Raw genomic sequence first — 2,637 nt, 5'->3', positions numbered from 1 at the left:
CGTTGAGTGTTTATAGAAATATTGTATAACTGAATAAATATTACAAAATCAAGTTTGGTGATGTGGTTTGTGAGTGAGCCTTCCTCCTTTAAGGATCAAGGTTCGAGTCCTTTCAATGACACAAATTTTTTTTTTTTATAAAAAAAAAGTGAATAAAGGGTAACGGAGTTGGTCCCCAGAAGATGGTGGCAGGCCTGCGACTGGCGGTGGCTGCCTGTGGTGGTGGTGGCAAGTGGCCGGTGGCGGTGGCAGTTGGCTAGATATGGACATGTGGCATAGTACGCTTGTTTTAGAAGGAGTGGCATTGTGTGTAATTTTGATGATATATTTGTAAAATTAGGTACTACATTTTGGTATTTGGCTTATGTTAATTAGATGAAATTGTATTCCTATCTTCCAAATTAGTAAACTATATTGTGTTTTAAGACTAAACACCCCTAATTTTATCTTCTTTTTTTGGCTTAAAATTAAGAGCATTATCACCAAATTAGTTTATTTATATTATAAAATTAGCAATTTCGACCTCCATCCACATAACACCAACCCTTAATTACAAAAATTTGAATGAAATTGACATGATAATTACACATGCGAGATAAAAAGATGGGGATGACATTGATCGAATTTGAAGAAGGGACCAAAATGATGACCTTGTAAAATAATGCAGTTACTTGATATTGTTGTTCTGTGATGATTGATGTGAATGTAGTTACATTTGTCAGCATGTAGAAATTCCAAAAAAGGCATGTAAGATTCAGGTGTCGATGAGGCGACTGCCTCTAGAATTGTAGTTAAATCTTTTTGTAACCACTAAAAACTCCAACCCACAATGTTGAAAAGTTCTTCCATCGCCAGTGCTTATAGTTGATGCTACCCAAAATACCGAAAAAAAAAAAAAAAAAAAACTCAATTTCCCCGTTTTGTAGATTTATGCAGAAGTCTATGGAAGTCCATCGATTTCGATGAGCGAAGGCATTCCCTCTTGTAGATAGTTTCAACTGTGTCACATTCATCTTCATATGAGTTGTACGTAGGGATCATCATTTGGCCCTAACAGCCGAAGTAGATAGCCCGAGGCCCGATAGACCAAAGCCCAACCAGACCCTTTTTTTTAGGCCCGCTCTTGATTTGGGTAAGCCTTGAGCTTAGGATTTCAAAACCTCGGCCTGACCGGGCCCGTTTAGGACCTTTTAAAAAAAAATTATTTATCCCCAACCTTATTTTAGACTTTTTTTCTTTTTATGACATTTCCTCTTGAGAGAGGTTATAATATACTAAACTCACACACTACACACATACTAGGACTCAAACCCAGGACCTTACCTATGGGAGAAATTGCTCTAAACCACTACACTAATGGGTCCTTTGTAACCTTATTTTAGACTTAATCAAACTAATCTAATACATAAGATCAATTAATAAACTTATTGTTTGTTTACATGTGTTATGAATAAGTTAATTTGTTCAATATTGTCGCAAAATTTATAACAAAAACTTACAAAAGACATTGAACTATAACTCCGCATCCAAGTGCACTCCCTAACCTTATTTTATACTTAATTAAAATAACGTAATACGTATCATGAATTAATAAAATTCTGATTTTGTTTTACATATGTTATGAATTAAGTTAATATTTTTAATGTTGTCTAAAAAATTGTAATAAAAATTTAAACAAATTGTAATAAAAATTTATAAAAATTTATGACTAAATTGTAGTAATAGTCCCTAGACTAAGACCAAACTTTACTTTTCGTCCTTTATATTGCTAAATTGTTATGGTGGTACTTTAATTATGCCTCTACTTTCAAAAATCGTCCTTTCCGTCATCTCAGTCAACTTTTTCGTTAAAAATGAGGGCATATTTGTCTTTCCTTTGGATTGAATAGGGATGCCAATGACGAATTTGTTTTTTCTCTTTCCTTTTTTGCTTTCTTTCTTTCTGAGGCTTTTTTATTTATATTTATTTTGTTGGAGGATTTGGGGTCTGATGCGTGTGTGAGGGAGAGATCGGGTTTTTTTTGGGGGGGGGGGGGGGGGGGGGAAGAAATCTGGATGTGGGGTCTGATGTGTGTTATTGGGCGGGAGGGGGAACAACAAATCTAGGCGTGGGGGAGGAGAGATCCGATATCCATATTTGAACATTAATATGGTCTCTAGTCCCATTGATTTTGTTGGGTCAATTAAATCTTGTGAGGAAAATGGGTCCAATTAATCATTATTGAAGATATGGAAAGATTACAAAATATATTGTACATTATTTGTTACCTTGTATAGGAATAGTCAACTTCTCTGTTAAGGCTTGAACAAATTAGTGCCTTTAACTTAGGATTTAAATTACCTTCCTTAGGTAGTCTTATTGGCTTTATATATTGGTCTTCTTCTGTATTGCAAATATATATCAAATATACGAGATATTATTTTACATGGTATCAGAGCCTGTATTGATCCATTAAAATTTTTCATTCTTCCTACGTTTTTTTTCAACCATGTCTGACACTGCCTTCACTGCTTCTTCCAAATCTAATGGGAAGAAATTAGTTAATAAGGACACACTGCTGTCCACANAATATGCGGCTTCTTCTCCCNTTTATTTACATCATTCTGATAACCCTGGTGTGATTCTTGTTACACAGC

Source organism: Prunus dulcis, chromosome 2 (assembly GCF_902201215.1).
Source record: "Prunus dulcis chromosome 2, ALMONDv2, whole genome shotgun sequence".
Taxonomy (NCBI): Eukaryota; Viridiplantae; Streptophyta; class Magnoliopsida; order Rosales; family Rosaceae; genus Prunus; species Prunus dulcis.
Note: the sequence above shows the minus strand (reverse complement) of the source record.